The sequence below is a fragment of the Solanum verrucosum genome, unplaced genomic scaffold (genome assembly GCF_900185275.1).
Source record: "Solanum verrucosum unplaced genomic scaffold, falcon-dt-bn FXZP01000205.1, whole genome shotgun sequence".
Taxonomy (NCBI): Eukaryota; Viridiplantae; Streptophyta; class Magnoliopsida; order Solanales; family Solanaceae; genus Solanum; species Solanum verrucosum.
The window spans coordinates 424,859-446,511 of NW_026019950.1; the positions used below are offsets into that span (position 1 = coordinate 424,859).

Sequence of the window (21,653 nt, forward strand, 5' to 3'; positions counted from 1 at the left end):
GAAATTCGTTGAATTTATTTTTACTTATCAGTTTAATTTTCAAACCTATTCCCTCAAACTTCCTAAAATCATTTAACTTCTCAGAATTTCTTTGGTTTTCAAGATAATCGGGCCACCCGGTGCACAAAGCATTCTGCGGGTAAATTCATTTTTGTTCCAATTGAACATTTTAAACAAATGATAAATGTTCCTACCAGACACTTTCAGTTCAAATTTCTAGAAAAGAGATTTTACGTGTATTCTCAAGTGCCTATTACATAGTATACAAAACCCAATGAATATCAGCGCATAAAAGCGATAAAATTGAAGTTGCAAAGAAGCAACCATTAAGAACAGTAAGCTACCTCTTAAAGAGTCAATATATTTTATGTGCAGTTGATCCAGCAAATTCTCACCCCGGCCTTTAAGAATTTCCCAGTTGTTTCCCCTGAATTTTGATTCTGATTTTGCCACAAATCACAATTGTGAGATAGAATTAACAAGAGACACTTTCTCTTAATTTGTCACTATGCAAAGTCAAGTAAACGTTATGGCAGAATAAGCACGGCAATGACCCATGATGTGAAAGTTCAAAATAATGGAATGGTCCCTGCAGCGGGGCCTCCCGCCAACTGCATATGAAATTTGCATAATATATAAAGATGATCATTAACTTGGCTTTAATCGACAATTATAACCTTAACTTTTGAACTTTCACCCTACATTGCAATTTTGTGTCATACCTGACGTAGGACATGTGTGTCTACTTATTCAATTTTATAAAAATTTAAATGTCTACTTGTGTATATCCAAAATTAAAAGGCATAGTTATCAACTGAATCTAAGTTAAAGGTCATGCTTATATATTATGCCTATGAAATTCAACTCATGTCCCGTCTTGCCAAGTTCTTTTTTTTTCCTTTTGGTGTCCGGCAGCCCAGTCCACCTATTGAGTTTTGACTGAATTGAATTCATTCTTGGGCTTCTTACCTAAATGTACGGACAAAACATAAAAATTAAAAACAATGGTAATTTATCAAAATTTTACTTGCTGAGCTAATTACTTATATTTTATAACTACATGATTACACCAAATCAATCGTTATGCAAAATGAGATTTTTCGTCGTTATCTAACTACAGATTTAAACTATACGATATGATAAACTTAAGTAACAATCAAAACAAACATTGTATTTAAACTAACAATACAATAAAATGGGTAACAACCATCCAAATAATGTGTTAGATACACTCTAGTTTTCAATATTACAAATCTTGTCATATTTTGGTGCGTCTACATATATACATGTATCTCAGGATATATAAGGTTAAAATTAGGTATAATTTGTTTTAGATAAGTGGACTCGCATGTGTCTGGGATACATAGACAAATTTCGCTCGCCTTAATTTAGCTCCCATCTCGCTCACTACTCTCTTATCTCGCTCGCGTATCTGGTATCTCAGATACATGCTAATTACACCAGATACATGTATTTGCGATACACAGACAAATCTTGTTCTCCTCTCTCCTGTTCTCGCTCACTTCTCTCCGTATTTCAGTATATCTAGCAGCAAAAAATATGTAACTAGGTGTATCTGACTTGAAATCTGTCATAAATTTTTTAATTAGTGATATAAAATGTAATTATTTCAAACTATTGAAAATGTTAATAAATATGATAGGCATATTTATGTAATTGGGTAGTTTCTTTTTAAAAAAATCAAGAAAAGCTTGCATAATGTATCGATATTGTATAACCAAGTCTATATGATGTATAACTATGTATCAGAAGAGATGTACATACATTTATATATGTTATTTATACAATATTTATACATTACAAAAGTTCATCTTGTGGTCTCTCATGTGCCCAAATAAATAGGAATCACATGAAATATGATTTTTTATGGTAAAAAATACCTAATTGGTTTGAAAAATATTCTAAACTCTAAAACATGTGGCTATATAAAGGATTTTGTTCCATAAGAAAGGTGACGATTTTTCATGAAAAATTCGCCCACATGAATTTTACATATTCCGGTGATGATTTTACTGTTAGACTACAAAATTAGTGGTAATTCATTGAGATCGAAGGTTATTAATATCATTGATGAGTTTCTCTCACACTTCGCGATTAGATCTGTCCACACGTTGTTTGGATGATTGTTACGTATTATTTTATAATATATCATATTGTATTGTGTTGTATTGTATCATATTGTATTGTTTTAACGAATACAATGTTTGGATAGATTATACATAAGGTCACATATCCATAAATTGAATGATAAACCTACAAGAAAAGTAAGTTATGGGTAGAGCTACTGAACGCAAGTGAAATCAAGCAGAATTAACAGAAAAACTCCATTAACAAAGAGTTAACATTGAAGGAGAGAAACTCCCATTGTTTGAGTTCAAAGACTGAGTAATACATCAGTGTAAGACTAGTATTTATAGCTAATTCCTATTACATTGTGTAACTAACTTCTAGAATCTACTAACAGAAAATTAGTTATAACTAATTTTTAGAAAAGACTAATCTGCCTTTATTAATTCTAACAGCTTTAACTTGTACTCTCCTTGCTTCATCATCAGCTCATATCTCAACACTCCCCTTCAAGCTAGGAGGTTTAAAGATGTTCAACACACCTAGCTTGGATACTAGATGTTCATGTTGTACCCTGGACAATCATTTTGTCAAAATGTCTGCTAGTTGCTCTTGCGTAGGTAGATAGTCTATTTTGATCAAGCCTTGTTGTAGTCTTTCCCTTATGAAATGACAGTCTATCTCTATATGCTTTGTCCTCTCGTTATACACTAAATTTGCAGCAATTTGTATGGCAGTTTTAATGTCACTATATACTTGCACTGGTAGCTTAATATCAGCTCCTACTTCTTTCAACATTCCAAGTAACCACACCAACTCTGAGACTGCAGATGCTAGGCTCCTGTATTCAGCTTCAGCTGAACTTTTGGACAATGTGGTCTGCTTCTTTGCTTTCCATGACACTAATGACTTGCCTATCTTGACCATGTACCCTGTAACTGATCTTCTAGTAAGTGGACATGAAGCCCAATCAGCATTACAAAATGCAGTGACTAGTTCATCTGAGGAACTAGCTAGCAATAGACCTTGACCAGGTTCCTTTTTTAAGTATCTCACCACTCTCAATGCAGCATCCATATGTGACTTCTTTGGTTGTTGTAGAAATTGACTCAAAGTTTGTGTGCGAAAGGATATATCTGGCTTTGTCATGTTAAAATGTAACAACTTTCCAATTAGTTTCTGGTACATTGTCTAATCTGCCAATGAGTCCTTAGAATTATCTCTCAGTTTTACCTGCTCACCTATAGGCTTCTTTCCTTGGGGTAAATCTGTGATCTCCCAAGTGTTGTTGTCTTCTAAGGCTTGAATCTCAGTTTTCATAGCATCAACCCATCTAGGATCCTTAACTGCATCTGAGTAGGTATAAGGTTCTTTCAGAGAGGATGTAGCAGCTATATAACATTGATAGGTAGGAGAGAGATGACTATAGCTCATGTAGTTGCATAAGGGATACTTCACATCCTTATTTATGTTGAGAGAGACAAAATCCTTCATCCATAGAGGTTTGTGTGTAGTTCTTGAGGACTTTCTAGTATCAACTGGTACAACCTGCACAGGAACCTTTTGGACTGTTTCCTCAATAATGTCAGTAGCTTGAGAAGTGGTAAAGGGATCAGGTACCTCTAACTCAGGTTCTGAATAAGGAGAAGTTGTTGTAACTGTATCTTCATTACAATTAGTTGTAACAGGAGCCTAATGAGAAGGGTTTTGAAGGATGAAATCTGAAGCCTGCAAATTGTCTACAAATACTGGTTGTGTATCGACCCTAAAAATAGATAGGTGAAACTAGAGCCTAACGTATGGATTTTTAAAGTTTAAGCATAAATTGGAAGTAGTCACTTTTGAAAAAAAAAAACAGTTCAGAATCTGGAAATTGGCTAAGTTCAAAATCTGGAAATTCTGCCAAGTGTGGAAATCAGTGAGTTTTTGGCCAACTTTGAGCAGTCATAACTCCTAGCTCAGGATGATCCAGGAGTAGTTCCAGTTATGTTTGGAAAGCCCTTGGAACGATCTTTCCAACGCTACCGAGTTTGCTCGATTCCGAGTTCGTATGAGTGAGTTATGCCCTTTGAAAGTTGGTCAGTTGGCAAGGAGTCCGTCCGGAAATTTAAGGGCATTTTGGTCTTTTCACAAATCTTTTCTTTTGAGGTTATATTATTGTGTTAGGCTGATTGTGGATCATTTTGTTCCATTTTAAAAGAGTAAGGAAGGGTTCTCTTTGGAACACCATTGAAGGCCAAGGTGAAGTTGGAGCTAGGGTTGAAGGTTTTGAGTACTTTCTTCTTCAATTTTTCGTGGGTTTCAACTTAGAGGTATGGTGACCCTTGATCCTTGATCAATCTTTCTTTCAAGGAGTCCAATCAAAAGTGTTTCAAAGAACAAAATCTCAAATTCTAATCTAAGCATGGGTTCATTGGCAAAACGTTTTCTAAGCCATTATATTGATGAATTAATGTTTGATTAATGTTTTTAAGATGATTTCATATGGAATTCCTTGAAGAACCCATGTTTTCCCTAAATTCCTAAATTTGCTTATGAAGTGGGTCTTTTGCTTATGATTCAAAGTTTATGAGATTGTGTTTGGATTGGATTGTATTAGTGACTCTTATGATTTTCTACATCTATCTATGATGAATTGATGATGTATGGATGAATTGAAAGTTGTGGCCTTATGGGCAAGTTATGATGAATTCTCTTGTGGTAAGTAAAATGGTTGGGACTTGAGTGTTGTTGATTATGGCTTTGGAGGATGGTAAGTTGGCTTAATCTCTTATTATGGATAAAATTGTTCTTGCTTAGTTTGATCCACTTATGGTGGAGGTGTTTAATTATGGAATGTATTATGAACATGGACTTGAATGCATTATCTATTGAATTAAAGTGTTATCAAGTTATGAAATGTTATTGTACTATGTGAAGGTATTCTTATGGTTATAAGGTGATTTTGTACAAAGTGTTATTGTATTGTATATTATATATATATAAATGAGGCTATATGTAAAGTCCTATATGAAGCTATATATAAAGTTTTATGTGAAGCTTTATGTGTGAAGGTATGATGTGAATGAGTTTATGTGATCTTGTGATGATCCTATGTAAAGTGGATAGCATTGTGATTTAAAGTATGATTTTTCTCATGATGTATATATATGAAATGATGTTGGATTATGAAGTATCCTTAGATGATAATGTTGTGACTTGGTTGGTAGACTAAAGTGTCCCTCCTTGTTACTTAAAGTCTTGAATGTGTGAAGTGGGCTAGAACTAAGAAATGGTGCCCTTTCTATAAATGCTAAAAGAGGAATTTTAGGCCAAGACTTGAATCGGCAAAACTAAGAAATGGTGCCCTTTCATAAGTCTAGCTTTCCTAAGTAAATGTATAACCTTGAAGGATGGGCCTTAGGGCGAAGTTCCCTTCTTGAGTGAGATGATAGACTTAGAGATGGATGGAGCCGGAACGACATGAAAATCCTTATCTAAGAAAGTCAAATGAGCTATCCTTATGAACCTTGATTGGCCATGACTAAGAAATGGGGCCTTTCTTGGGAAGAGGTACTATGAGTTGGTTGAACTAGAAAAGGAACCCTCTCTAAGTACATATGTGATTGAATACTCTATGGGAAACAAGGCTAGCACCGAGTGGATGTGGTTAGGAAGGTGACCTAGTTGAGTATGAGATTAGGCACAATGAACTTCCTTGGACATCCCCTAAACCATGTGTCTACATGGGTTGCTTACTAGTTCTACCTTTGGCAAGTAGAACAACCTCCACGGAGTAGGATAGACTCCGGATTCCATACCTAGCTAGTATGGTCTATGTCGGTTATGCCTATTCCCATCATGTGGGATGTGCACTCTAGTTATTGGATAGGTTCTACAACGTGTAGATAGTAGTATGGGATGCTATCTACACATGGCACGAGTAGGCTTTGAAGATACTAAAGTGAGTTCCCTAAGTCTAACGACTATTATGTGAAAGTCCCCTTATGTACTTAAATGTCTCCTAAAGTGGTTCATTAAAGAATTTTGACTTAGCATGTTATATTGTAATGGTACATTCCTTATCTATGGTAACCCTTAGGAACACTTAGGTGTATATAAAGAGATTGTATGGGCGGTCACTTCATGTTTCACTTAAGTGTGGCTTTGGGTAACTTGAGATAGAGGTCATGAAATGATGAAAAGACTTACTTGTCAATTATATTCATGTATTGTACATTGGTACTAGTTGAGTATGTCTATTATGTGGGTATTGTCTTATATGTGGATGATGACTTGAAATGTGTCTCTTATAATTGTGATATGAAGGTTTTATCAAAAATGGCATGAAAGCACATATTTCAAATAAATGTCCTTTTTTTAGCATGTTTTTGCATGGTCATCATACTTAGTACTTAATTGTGCTAATTTCATATTTCTCTATTTTCTACAAGTGTAGGTTCCGGCAAGTGAGCGGGTTTTGTAGTAAACTTGGGATTTGAAGTTCTTCCTAGATTTTGTGGTATGTCCTCATATGTCGAGGGCAAGACTTTTCTATTCTAGTTTTATGATAAGATTCTTGTAATAGACTTAATAGACTTCTTTTGATTGTAAAGGGCCGTGTCCCTAGTATGTTTTCACGTTTATGTCTAAGATGGCTAAGAGACTTAGTATTCCGCTTGTGTACTTTTGAATGATGTTTTTAAAAGTGACCTTTGAGTCTTATGGGATTTTATTTAAAGAGTTTTTAATTCCGCACTATTTTTCATATCTAATGTGATGAATGCTAAGGGCTTGTATGAGACCTCCGAGAGGTTGAATACGCATGTTACGACTTGGGGATACTCCCGGGTCGTGACAGGTTGGCTATCAGTGATGTCTGTATGTGAAAAAAGGAACACTTCTTCCCTAAATATGACATCTCTACTGACAAAGAATGATCTAGTAGCAATGTCAAATAGAATATACCCCTTCTGTATTTCTGAATATCCCATATGATCTACAGTTCTAGACCTGGCCATCATCTTGTCATTTGCAGGAAGAACCTTTGCAAAACATAAGCAACCAATAGTTCTGAAGTGTGATAAGTCTGGTTTTCTACCATATAGCTTCTCATAGGGAGTTTGAAAGTTAAGCACACTACTAGGTAGTCTATTAATAATATGTGATGCAGCTAGCATACAATGTCCCCAGAACTGTAAGGGAATTTTTGCCTGAAACCTTAAGGCCCTTGTAACCTCAAGTAGGTGTCTGTGCTTTCGTTCAGCCACTCCATTCTGCTGAGGGGTGTAAGGACATGATCTCTGATGAATAACTCTCATCTCCTTAAACATAGTCTCACACACATAATTCACAAACTCAGTACCATTATCAGTCTGTATCACTTTGATGGTTTTAGCAAACTGATTCTTAAAAAACTTTAGAAACGGTTGTATAGACATGCTCACATCATATTTATGCTTTAATAGAAAAATCAAGGACATCCTTGAGAAGTCATCAACTATTGTAAGAAAGTATTTATTTCCATCAAAATTAGTTGTGCTATAAGGACCCCAGAGGTCAACATGAATCAAATAAAACATGTTTGAACTTTTTATGCTACTAGAAGGAAAAGTAAGTCTTGTCTATTTAGCATAGGGACAGACTAGACACTTAGACACTCTACTTATACTTTGATTATTCATATCAAACATCTTAGCAAGAACTCTTGAGGACACATGTCCTAGTCTTTGATGCCACAGCTCCAACTCTGAGGCAGTTTGAGCAACTGACAGTGCAATATCTTTCTTATCAGTGTACAAACATCCCTCCTTTTCACCAATTTTTTTGAGTATACAGACATCCTTATTCTTCACCAATCTCTTTCACTTTTCCACTGTAAAGTTCCTGGAAAACATAACAATTAGGGAAAAAAATGACTGAGCACCCAAGTTCCTTTGTTAGTTTGCTCACTGACATCAGATTATACTTGAATTCAGGTAGATAGAAGACATTGGAAATGATACTTCTAACTGATAGAGCACAAGAACCAACATGAGTCACATGTGTAGTGTTTTCATTAGGCAAATACACACTCTTAGGAACCTCTAACTTGATCATAGACCCTTTGATAAACATATCCAACTGAGACACCATATGGTTTGTTGCACCAGTATCTACAATCCACACTTTACTATTTTCAGAAACAAAGAGAGTTTTACCTGCAGTGTGAGCAGCATGTGCAGGATAACAGTCTGAAGAAGTAGATTCATTCTTGTTCTGGAAACCTGTGAGAATATGATCATATTTTTCCTTTGTAAAAGTGCAGCCCTGAAGAAGCTGTTTGACCTTCATCTCAGCTTGACTCATTGCTTTGTGCCCTTTGGAATTTTCTATCACTTCATCAGTAACCTGAGTAGTATCAGATTTCCTTCCTCATCCCGGAACATGAGTATTCATACCATATGAGAAGTGAGCTAGCTGATGGTGTGAGTCTAAGGAAGTCCCCTGTATCTTCCTTTTAGACTTGAAGTCTGGTGGATATCCAATAATCTTATAACAAAATTCTTTGTTGTGACCCTTACAATGACAGAAATCACATATCAAAATAAAATTCTTTTTGAACCTTTGACTTGGACCTGAAGAAGTACCAGTTTTAGAAAACATAGCTACAGAGTCTCATCCAACTGAGTTTAATCACATGCTGTTAGTGACTGAAACCACAGTCTTTTGGCACTCATCCCCACTATCATAGCATATGCATGATTAGTAGTTGGTAAGGGATTCATTATCAATATTTAGCTCCTAGCCGGATGATAAGACTCATTTAACCCCATCAAAAATTGATATAATCTCTGCCTATTCAAATGAGCAACAAATCATTTAGACTTGTCACAGTTACAGCAGGGAGCAAGAACCAAAACTTCAAACTCATCCCATAGTGTTTTGAGTTTCGTGTAGTACACAGACACAGAATCAGTACCCTGATGTAATGAGGCAATGTCCTTATGTAGACTGTAGGTTATAGATCCATCTATCCTGTTAAATCTCTCTTTTAAATCATTCCATACTTGAAAAACACTGGATGCAAAAGCAATAACACTAAGCAGACTTTTTGACACTGAATTCATTAACCACGAAAGTACAATTGCATTAACCCTTTCCCATTGTCCCCACAGTTCTTCACCAAACATCTCTTTCATACAGGATCCATCTACTAGCCCTACCTTGTTCCTTCCTAGTAGTGCTAGTGTAATGGAACGATTCCATAAGGTATAATTCTCAACACTAATCAATTGAAAGGAAATGATGCTAACTCCACTAATATCAGCAGGATTAAGGAAGAGAGGATGATTGTAATCGATACCTTGTCCAGATGCAACATGAAGTGGTGTTGATGTACTTTCATTCTGGCCATTGTTGAATGTTTGATCCAGATCTACAGTTGCTCTGTTAGTTTCCATTTCTTTGATGCTCCAATCAATCAATAGTCGCGGAAGCAAATGACAAACAACACAATTTGAATAACAGATCCTAACTTAGATTTGCAATTCTACTGAAACAATTGATGAATCTGTGAATCGAATACTCAATTCTTTGATCCAAACACCAGTCACCTTCCACAGAGATTGTTGTGAAGGGCTCTGATACCATGAACGCAAGTGAAATCAAGCAGAATTAACAGAAAAACTCCATTAACAAGGAGCTAACATTGAAGGAGAGAAACTCTCATTGTTTGAGTTCAAAGACTGAGTAATACATCAGTGTAAGACTAGTATTTATAGCTAATTCCTATTACATTGTGTAACTAACTTCTCGAATCTACTAACAGAAAATTAGTTATAACTAATTTTTGGAAAAGACTAATTTGCCCTTTATTAATCCTAACAGCTTTAACTTGTACTCTCCTTGCTTCATCATCAGCTCATATCTCAACAGCTACTATGAAAAGATAAGGTAAAAGATGAAATATAATTATTAAATAATAAAGAAAGATACAATGAGAAGAAAATATTAAGGTAACGACATGATCACACCAAATCGGTCATTACATAAAAAGGGTCGTTGTTATCTAACGATGAATTTAAAGTTTAAACGATACGATACAATAGAATTTAAGTAACAATCAAAAGAAACATTGTATTTAAACGAACAATATAATAACAACCATCCAAACAAGGTGTTTATGTATATATTTCATGCAGCTTGCAAGTATGATCATATAACCATTTGCTTTGTTGTTTATGTTTGTATTCGAACAAAGATTACGATGGAAAATGTTAGTCAATGTCTCAACTTTGATGAACAGGCTATCTAGTTCAATGATTTTTGGCTGTAACAAATTGTATAATCAATTAGACAGAGTGCTAGCAAATTACTATTAAAAAGAAAAAAGAAATACTGCTATTATTAACCTTAAAAAGTTATTAATAAAATTAAATGAAATCATCAACAAAATAAAGTACTTTTAAAAGAAATAAAAATAGGATGGCTATGAAGTTTGACGAATTCAAAGTGTTAGAGGAAAGAAAAAGAAATTAAGTCATTATCAGGAAAAGTGTACTAAGCATTAAAGAGCAGCACTTTAGGAAAATGATGACCTTACTGCCTTTGAATATAATATATAGTATGATATATATTTTTATTAGTATTATTGCTATTTCTTTAACCAATGGAGAACATAGCAATGTACAGGGAAATAATAGACCAAGTTATCTCACTATATATATAATACTAGTTTATTTCATTATTGTAATATGAATAATGAAATAAATAATTTTAAAACTAACTATTACGTCAAATCAAACATAAAATAAAAATAATCTTATAGTATTTTATTTTACAATTATTATTCCCTATCTTTAGACCAAACTCCAATAATACTAATGTTTTGGTCAACATCAAGCATTTTGGAAATTATTTAATTGTACTATTCCTCTGCTTCTTGCGGTCAAAAAAAGTTGTTTCTTGTCACTATTCATTACATTAGATTATGTGAACGGCAAATCTCCGAATATTAAGGGAAAATTTGGAAATGATAGACCAAGGAACCGTTTGAACGTAAATATTTTTTTTATTTTAATAAAAAAAATAAAATGATTAGCTCCACAGAAGATGTATGATTTTTTTTTACACAATTAGTGAATTTTAAAAAGTATAATACTTAGTAATTAGTTATCATTTTTATAAAATGGTCAAATACTGCATTGGAGTATACCAATATATTTGCCTACAGTTAAATAACGTATATACATACATATATATATAGCAAAATTACTATGATAACTTAAAAAATAGAATAACAATGTAACATGTTATATCTCGAAGCAAAATTAATAATTTAATATGTTATATCTTTTAATTAAATACAAGTTATATTTCTCATTTCTCTATTGTATGTCCTTTATCTCTCCTCTTTGTTTTTTTAGAATAACAAAGCAATTTTTAGAAGAAATATGAGTTAAAAAGATTTCATATTAATTTTAAGGCTCTTACTCTCCTTTAAAACAGTATAGAGAAACGCATATCTTGATACTACTTAATTAATTGTTTTCTTTTTGTTGTTCAATTTGACACTCGAAAAAATACAATCTACTTATTAAAGACTGAAAGAATTAATTTCTCATATGAATTGACCAAACGCAAATTATTTTTCTTCAAAAATATTTTAAAAAGTTATTTTTTATTTTAAAAAAAATACTTCTCAAAAAAGATATTTTGATAACTTGACCAAATAACTAAAGTTTGAAACGCATATATGATATGATTACAATAATGTGTGAGCGCAACATATTAATAAAAAATACTTACTTTCCTGCTATTTCTTATTTTCCTTGTCATGTAATGCAAGGTATCTTCCACCCCTTTACATTCTAATAGCCAATAGATATATTCGAAATTCTCCTTAGCAAATTTTCTAACTCGGTATTTGGTAAGGATATTGAAACCTGATTAAATTTGAATTCATGTAAAAACCCATTTTGATCTTATGAGGGAGATACTCTTAACAATAATTTTTCATTTTTAGAGGCTCAATCAAACTCGAGACTTCTAGTTAAAAATAAATGAAGGGCCTCAACCATCACACTATAATTCGTATATATACATCGGTACCTTTTGACATATAATTCGGTATCAAGGATTTTGTCATTTAGGTCTTTTTATATCGTGAATAATTGTCTTTACTCAGATATCATCAAGATAAGGAAGAACTTCCTCTGCTACCTACACCTATTATTATTTTTATATATGCATAGGTTCAAACTATAATTAATACAAATTGAAATCATAATGACATAACAAGATCTGTATTTGATTTGAAGGTAGCCGAATAGGAAATAATATTCCTAAAAAAATATTCACAGAATTGAAGTGTTACCTAATTTTAAGGAGAGCAGGAAAATAGTTACATGTTGAAAGTTAAAGAACCTTAATCAAAGTGAATTAAAAAAAAAAGATTTAATTTAATTGATTCTAGCTTTAAGATTCTTGCTAAGAAGATCATTGCACATTTAAAATTATGATTTATGATGGTTGAAATTTTGCTTGTTTTGATTCGGTATTAAAATTATTGGGTTGAATTGAACCTATTAATTAACCAAGGTTGCATCCTCCTTTAAAATAGTGATTTTACATGGATACATAGTGTAACGTTATGATAAAAAGATGTTGATCGACACTTGACCCAAGTATATGTGGCTCCTCCATTAACCACTATCGTCAATCACTACAATTAGTGATGATGGTTGTCGAAAAAAAAATCACTACAATTAGTGATGACTATCAACCACATCCATCACAACAAATTATTATCACAAATGCTAACTACCACCATGACCATGACCATGACCATGACCACGACTACAATCTCTATCAATCATGACCATCACTACCTCAACCACTATCACCGATCACAACCGCCACAGCTGCAAACTTTTACCAATACCACTATATATCACTTTTTACTACCGTCAGGTGCTCTCATCAATCATCTTTAACATCACAATCATTATTGTCAACTATTACCACCAATCATCTTCACCAACACAATCATCTATTGCACAACCACTATCAGAAAAAACTTGTGGAAAATTGGAAACAACACAACGTAACAAGTCTGCGAGTGAAACCCAAAACTTCAAATCCACTAATACTTATCAAATAAGACTCTTATGAATGATTCAGTGTCTAGGAGCATCACCACTGACATTAATTCAAACGTCAGTACGACCATTTGCTGGATGATCTCTAGTAAACCTGTTAATAGTTAGAGCAATAGTACTAATTATACAAGAAAGAAAGAAATTTATATGACTTGTGTTTCCAATTAAGCGTAAAAAAATAAAAAGAGTACAAGGATTGTACATACGTATAAAGAAGAATACAAGAGTGATATTGGTTCGGCTCATCTCTAATCTGTTTCATGAATCAGAAATTAGTGAGCCGAACCAATATCACGCCATGTCTACTTCTCCATCACTTAATTATTTATTTGTTGCTCTGGATATGGTCGTCGCTGCGATGCCTCTCTTTATATGCATGCAAAGGAATCTGACGCTACTGTAGAAGATATATATTTATGGTTCACGGGTTCCTGCAAACAAATTAGTAATAAGCTGTTAAAACATACCAAAGGACATTTTTATTACTACTTCTTGCCAAAAAAAGGTGTTAAAAGATAAGAAAGAAAGGATTAATTATACCATATATAGATCTACGTATAGCTAGCTAGGGAACAATATATATTATCTTGATCAAGATCTAGGAATCCGCTAATCACTAATAATGTGTTTTTTTTATTTGATATTTGATACTCACGTTAAATTTGATTATTTTAAATTCGTGTCGCGTATAATTCGAAAAAACGCTATAATTTTATACCTAGGGCTCAAACATGAAACCTTTAATTAAAGAAGGAGAAGCGCTCTCTATCAAATATTTTTTTTATACCTAGGGCTCAAACATGAGATCTTTGATTAAATGAGGATTAGTCTAGTATCCTTAGTTGTCACTAATAATACGTTTTATTATTTATAATATGACACGTGATTCATTGTCTGTGTGCCTCCTATATTAATTAGATAGATTAGATGTGGTCAAACTTTGTACAGTAACACTGTCAGTGGAGAATTTTTTTAAGGTTTAGGAAACATTTACCTAAACTTGCAAGCATCATAACTTTATATGATCTAATTATCCATATATAATATATAGTGCTTTTATGTCTGCATACGGCTGCGCTAACACTATTCCAATGATCCACTTTATTATTTATAATAATATAATAAAATATAGTACTCCATATACATAAAAGGGAATATCTAGTGGAAATCTAAAGAACCAAATATGAGGGAAACAAACAGAATCTTCACTGGTTTATTTAAGTCTCGTTTTCTTTTCTGTATGATAATTTAATTTAATTCACACAAAGTTAAACTATATATATAGTACACTATATTATACTTATGCAAATTGCTAGATGATTTGATAGTGGTCTCATGTCATGTCAATACCGATAAAAAGGACTTCAAATTGGATCCTAAACGAAATTCAAAGTTTCATAGATTTTTTATTGTGTAATCTTTTATCACAGTATGACAATTTATTTGAAATGGATTTCAATAATATTTGCATCATAATCATAAAAATAACTATCATAATAATTTGATTTGCTATACGAATATGACAGATTATCTATAGTACTACTAATTTGCAGGTTAGATCTTGCTAGATTGCGATTCTTGGTCAATCATCACTTTAATTATGAGCTATCCATTGAGAGTAATTAGTTTAAGGCGAAATGACCTAGGAGGCTTAATTACTTGGCTTCGTTTGTCAATTGAACCCTTCTACTCATCATTTTATCAAATGAACTCTTAAACTCGATGGATCTCTATTTTCTAAACCCCTCTGATCATTGACCGAGCTTATGTGACATTAAAATGATTGTGTTGGACAAATGTGTGACCACACGCGTTTTAAAGCAAGTGAATGCAATATTTTTATTTAAAAATTATTAAAATTATAAGACAAAATAATAAAAAATAATTAAAAAAAAAAAAAATCTCAAAACCTTTCTTCTTCAGCCCACCCCATCCTTTTTCTCTTCTTCTTCAGACCCAGACCCCCCGCCCCTACCCCTTCTCTTTTCTTCTTCTTTGTCGTACACTCCATCATCATAATCATCAAATACAAAATTTTAAAAAAAGTTTTTGCAAAAAAACATATCATTCACCATTTTCATAAATTTAAGATCTATTACTTGAATTTACTCATAAATATATTTTTCTCAACTTGAAGTTTTCTTGATTTTTCTTTATCAAATCAAAATAAATAGAACCTAAAGCATGTGCAAGAGCTAATTATAATCTAGCATATTTTATGATTGAGAAAAACTTTTGAGTGTGAACTGTGAAAAAAGATGAGAATGATGAGCTTTTTTTATTTTTGGGTGAGACGTAGAGGGTGGGTGGGAACGAAGAAGATGAAGCAGGAAGGGGGGAAGAGAGAGAGAAAATTGCACTTTTTATTTTTTAATATTATTTATTTTTAAAATTTAACTTCTGATATGTCATTGGAAAAATAATAATAATAATGACGTATCATTAAAAATGACATGATATTTCATGTGTAAAATGAGTATATTACACACATATCAAATGAGAAAGAGATTTAAAATATTGTGTTTGAATGAATTTAAGGATTCATTTGGTAAAGTCATAAGTATAAGGGTCCAACTTACAAGTTCACGCTCCAAAATATCTAATCCTGACATACGGGCGTGCATCAATGGTTACTGAGGCCCCATATTGACAAAGATCTAATGCCAATTTTCTTGTCAAATATATGCATATACTAACTTACTAGAAAATATTACCTGTAATAAGTTTTCAAATTCAACTTTTAAGTGCATAAAAAATCAATTCATTTTAATATCTTTATATATACTCCATATGCTTTTTTTAGTCGTAAGCAAAAAAAGAAGATCTACCGTACCCCTATAAATAATATAGCAATAAGACTAAATGATAACATAATCCAAAAGGGAAAAGAATCCATCCAACCTGCTTGTCAATTACTTGGCTGTCAAACGAATCATATGCATACAGCTGGTCACTAATTAGGGCTAATTAATTAAAGGTAGTCTATGTGATTTGATTAGCCGCCAGATCACTGTACATGTCAAGGTGAGGTGTCTAGTAAAGTTTTTTATTTTTTTATTTTGTAGTTTTAAATTAGAATATGTATAATCTATCAAAAATATTCATGTTATTTTATACATGTTATGTGGAATAATTAAAGAGTTGTTAAATAAGAAATATGTGTTTTAAAAAAAATTAAAAAGAAAAATAAATTAAAATAGAAAAAGTAATAGTATATTTAAACTTCTTAATCTTTTTCTGTCCACTTTTGCCCTGCATCACGAAGCCCTAACTTTCTGATTGGCCACCATCAGGAGTGTTTAAATTAAAATAGGATACGTGAATTCGTCATTTTCTTAATTGTAAATATTTTATGCCTATATTTTTTAAAATTGATATAATATTATTTGATAGTACTCATTTATACACTTAATTAGATGTTGAGTTACTTATTTTGAGAGATCAGTTCTCCTTACTATATTTTTCCTGCCTCTGTTATCACCTGCCACAAAAAAATAAAATAAAAAATAATTAAAAAATAATAATATATATATATATATTCAATAGGTAAATATATTTTTTAGAATGAGTGTATCATTTAAAAGAAGAAAGAAAAACTAAGTGGCTAGTGATCTTTATTTTAAAGATAAAAATAACTCAGCATTAATCAATGTGATTCTTATGTAAATGTATTCCGTTAAAATAATAATAATAATAATAATAATAATAATTGCATGTGTATGTAATGTACGATTTACAACAAATCATCCTCTTCAATGAGTTAATTCTTTTTCCGATTTCGATCAGCTCAAATTTTCTTTAAATAGTTTAAAATTTTAGATATCAGATCTTTTCAATGTTTTAATTCTTTTGATATATTATTCCTCGAAATAATTCAAGTTTATGGCAAGTTAAATTTTAAAATTCTTCCATGATGAATTTCAGTGGACCTCCTCTAAACCAATACTCTTTAAATTTTAATTGCATATATAGTGTAATAATCTTTCCACTGTACCAATTGGTTCTGAAAAAGACCTAAACTCCAAAGCTAAACTATGAACATTGTCAACAACATTTAACCTCTTTTATGATGACTCAAAAGGGTTGTGGTACAGTAATTAGACTGTTTTATCCTTAGTTAGATGTCTTGGATTTAAGCCTGCGATATGAAGAAAAATATTGATTTTTATGACAAGATTGAAGATTTGGCTTGGTGGGTGTCGATGTAATCATCAAGAAAGAAGATGAATTTTCCAGAGAAGTGAAAAAGATTTGTGAACTTCACTGGTCGAACGGCCAAGTACAGTAACAATAACTAATAACTGGACTATATTTTGGATCAGAAATTTTGATTGAATAAGTATTTTATCTAATTTTTTCTCTACGCATAGTAATGATACCTCATAAAAGCAAATTGCAAACATATACATCTTTATATTCATACCATTAAATAATTACACTATATATCCCAAACTATTGTCACGCCCCAAACTAGGGGAGGCGCAACGGCACGCGGTACCTTATTCGACCAAGCTAGACACTAAAACATAACGGAAAGAAAATAACAAGGGCTGACAAGGCCTTCACAATGAAATACTGAAGCAAGATAAGTGGACCGACGAGGTCACAAGAATATAAATGACATAATAAAAGGGCCAGAAAGGCAAACTTAATTGAAATTGAACTAGCAAGCCGACAAGGCTGCAATTAAAATCTTATATACAATAATCTGACAAGGCAATAAAGGGAAGCTAAGAAGGCCCAACATAGGGTGTCCACAAGTCTCTATGAATACTACAACTCAAATAGGTGGGACGAGGTCTTGAAAGTACCAATAATTATATACCGAACTCATGTATGCAAAACCTAAAGACGACCAACAACTCCAGGAAGGATGGAGCTTACCAATCCTCAGATGAGACAACACCCCCTATTGCAAAGGCCAATCAAGACCTTTGTCTAAACTTGCAACACGAAATGCAGCATCCCCAGGCAATGGGACGTCAATACCAATAAAAATGTACTAGTATGTAAGGCAGAAAGTGAAATAATACATAACTATGATAATAAGGGTAGTGGAGATTCAATCTGAAAGGGAAACTCAAATAGCTTCCATGATCAACATCTGACCTCATAGTAACTAAATATGCATGGTATGCTCGTGTAATCGTATATCATGAATATATATATATATATATATATATATATATATATATATATATATGCAAATGCATGACATACCCAACCAAATGCTAGCAACGGTGGTGCCTTCCGGTAGCGAACTTGCATCATATTCGCCAACTTGTGGCCATCCGTGTCTCATACGCATAAATATAGGCAATAGGCCCCATACCTCCCGATTATAGCTCGGGAATAGAATGCATAGCATGTCATGTCATGAATTTGTAATGCATAATGTTGCCATAGTCATGTTTCCAATCTTGGCCCATTGGTACTCTTGTTCTCATAATCTCGTAATCCCTTCCGTATAACATGTTAACAACTCATAGAACTCATAGGCTTTTAGAACAAACTCGAACAACTTAGCAATTTAATCATTTAGGAACTTACAGGAGACTCACATGGCTGACTTAATTTATGAATGACTTCAATATGGTAATAGTATAACTCTTTTCAGAAATATGATTGCTTGATGAGTATACAATCAAAAGAATGGGGTACAAGGTTTTGTATGAATATGATTTTCAAACCATTATCGTAAGAACTTCGCACGAGAAAGGAAGGTTTAACAATACCCTTAGGTATAACATAATAAATCTCCATCATTTGAGTCTCACTCTTAGGACAAAATCTTGCTAATGGACATAAGAAATAAGAACACTATGGAACATAACTTTTATCCATCAATCATATTTTACAGCAGTACATGCACAACAATGACACGTTAAAATTAAGAAAAATGAATAGCTGACATTCCAATGCTCTGTGAAGGGTCTTCCTAGCAATAGAGTAGTATATAAATATAATTTATAGTGTTTAAAAATCGTGCGATATAAAAAAAATAAAAATTGACTTAACATACCTTAAATGGGAATTTGGAATAACTTGCAGTTAATCACTTTTATATTGGTAATTAAATATGACTTCAAATAGAATTTCCCAAAATAATTCTTCAACAAAAGTTGAAAGAAGAGTAGTGATTTTTGTGTTCCCAGTAAATTGTTGAACTGATTGTTGAAAGCTGTAAGCATATTCATATAGTAGCGTAGAAGCTAAATAAAATGAGTCCCCACGAATTGCTCTAGTCAAACACATAGATATGCTTCCTTTTTGTGTAGTAATTATTTATATACAATTAAGTGTGTCAATATATAGAAAATGATAGGTGGCACTATAGAGAATTGTTGCTGCCATTACCCACTTCCACGTGGAAATGGGGTTGTGATATCACAATATATTTATATCTCATTATTTAGTGTAAACTAAATATATATTTTTCATATACTACAATTAATGAAAAAAAAAATCATTTTGAATAAAACTTCTCATATAATAATAATTTTTTTCCAATAACTTCATTTACTATCCCCGCTAAAATATCAATAAATTATAAAATCCTTGAAATAATACATGCACCACAATATAACGTAACTACATTATTTTCATAAATATCTAAGATATTTTAAAAGACAATATTAAAAATATTATTTTAATTAATTCATTTTTTTATATTTTGATTTAAAATCGTATTGTCGAATCATGCATAATGTTATAATAAAACTCTCAAATTTAAGCTCCTAAGCCTTCAACACGGAGTAATGAATAATCGTAAACACCTTAGGTGTTACAACTATTTTCGCTTAAAGGCAATCAAATCAGTATCATATATTGTATTGGTATTATTAAGGCTGATAATTTCGCTTAACTGATACTAAATCAGTATCATATATTGTATTAGTATCATTATTGCTAATAACTTCACTTAATTGATACTAAATCAGTATATATATACTGTATTGATATCATTAAGGTTTCTTGTTCACAAATTACTCATTAGTTAATGATACTATACAAGTATATATATATATATACTCTTGTAGCATGATTGACTAATGAGTAATTTATGAACAAGAAACCTTAATGGTACCATAATATATATGTATATATATACTCTTATATCATTGATTAATGAGTAATTTCTGAACAATAAACTTTAATGATACCACAACAATATACATAGACTCTTGTAGTATCATTGACTGATGAGTAATTTCTGAAGAAGAAACCTTAATGATACATATATACAGATCTAGCATCAAATTAAACGAAATTATCAGCTTTAATGATACCAATACAGTATATGATACTGATTTACTATCAGTTAGGGGTGTACAAAATCGAACCGAAAACCGAACCAAACAGCAAATCGAGTCAAACCAAAAAAAAAAAACCTGACTAGTGGTTTGGTATTGAAAAAAATAATCCGACTATATTTGGGTTGGTTTGGTTTTAACTAAAAAAAAACAACCCGAGACCAAACCAACCCGACATTATATATATTATTTTAAAATTTTATTTTATACATAAAAATATTTACTTTGATATAATTTTTAAATATTTCTTATACTTTTTCATAGTTTTTATCTTTTAATAAATTATTTCAAGTTTGAAACTTAAAATTCTGAATGGTTCAATAAATATTATAGTCCACATATGTTGGTAATTATAATAAAGCTTAAATCAAAATCAAATTAATACTAATGCAAAAAGAAAATCAATTCAACGCTAAGAATGACAATAATATTGAATATTTGTTCTTTAGTTTTACATTGTTTTAGACAATTAAAATACATAATCTAATTTTAATTTCCTTTAATATTTAGTCATGCAACTAATACTTATTAAACTTATTTTAGCATGATTTAGTACTTTTAAATTATGATCATTTTCATTATGACTTGTTAATTTGCAATACTTGTTTTGCGCAATTTCATTATTTATTTATTTTGTTGGATATTTTAGTGTCATTAATCATATCATATTTTGTATTATTTTCTTAAGAAACACTTTAGATAGTTGTATTTTGGTAGGACTAAAGAAATATTTGAAGTACAAGTAATTTTATGTTTGTATGAATACTTTACCGAAAAAACCAAAAATTCAAAAAACCTGAAAAAATCCAAGATTGAAAAACCCAAGTTTTTTTGGTTTGGTTTATAAATTTAAAAATTCAACGCAAATGGTTTGGTTTGATATTTGAAAAACCCGAACCAACCCGGCCATGTACATCCCTAGTATTAGTTAAGTGAAAATTGTCAGCCTTAGTGATACCAATACAATATATGATACTGATTTAGTATCAGTTAAGCAAAAAATATTAGCCTTAATGATACCAATACATTATATGATACTGATTTAGTATCAGTTAGGCGAAAATTATCAGTCTTGATGATGTCAATACAATATATGATACTGATTTAGTATCAGTTAAGTGAAAATTATCAG

At 31.8% G+C, this 21,653-nt stretch overlaps 1 protein-coding gene and 1 long non-coding RNA gene across 2 annotated transcripts in view; one reads left to right on the plus strand and one right to left on the minus strand.

Moving 5' to 3' along the window:
* LOC125813770 (ubiquitin-60S ribosomal protein L40) overlaps positions 1–21,653 on the plus strand; it is a 275,584-nt gene that overhangs the window by 142,460 nt on the left and 111,471 nt on the right. The window lies entirely within an intron of this gene.
* The window catches only part of LOC125813787 (uncharacterized), a 193,651-nt gene continuing 185,077 nt past the window's right edge, over positions 13,080–21,653 (minus strand). Inside the window, exon 3 of the long non-coding RNA XR_007442087.1 lies at positions 13,080–13,099. This is a non-coding gene — a long non-coding RNA (uncharacterized LOC125813787). The remainder of the gene's footprint in view (positions 13,100–21,653) is intronic.